The sequence below is a fragment of the Mastomys coucha genome, unplaced genomic scaffold (genome assembly GCF_008632895.1).
Source record: "Mastomys coucha isolate ucsf_1 unplaced genomic scaffold, UCSF_Mcou_1 pScaffold9, whole genome shotgun sequence".
Lineage (NCBI taxonomy): Eukaryota > Metazoa > Chordata > Mammalia > Rodentia > Muridae > Mastomys > Mastomys coucha.
The window spans coordinates 73,411,493-73,411,864 of NW_022196915.1; positions in this window are offsets into that span (position 1 = coordinate 73,411,493).

A 372-nucleotide genomic window follows, 5' to 3' on the forward strand; every position below is an offset into this window, starting at 1 on the left:
GTCTTCACAACCCACAGAAAGGTTCAAGGAGAGAAGCAATTTGTCCTGTATCCTCCACATACATACTGTGGTATGTGCACATCTGCATGCATCATGCACATACACAGAGACACAAGAATAATAATAAATAGTACCTTTTCAAAAAAAGAAATAAAACATTATAGTTAAAACATTTCTCTCTAAGCAGCAGTCCTGAATGACAAAGAGGTAATAAACCTCTTTGTAGGCTTTCCTTTATATTGATCAGATGGTACAAGGCATTTCAGGGAACAATACTGGGAGGAAGAATACCCTAGAGAAATAGTTATTGTTCATAAAGATCAATGATATATATTGGAGTTACTGATCAAACATCTGGCATTAGAAAAAAAA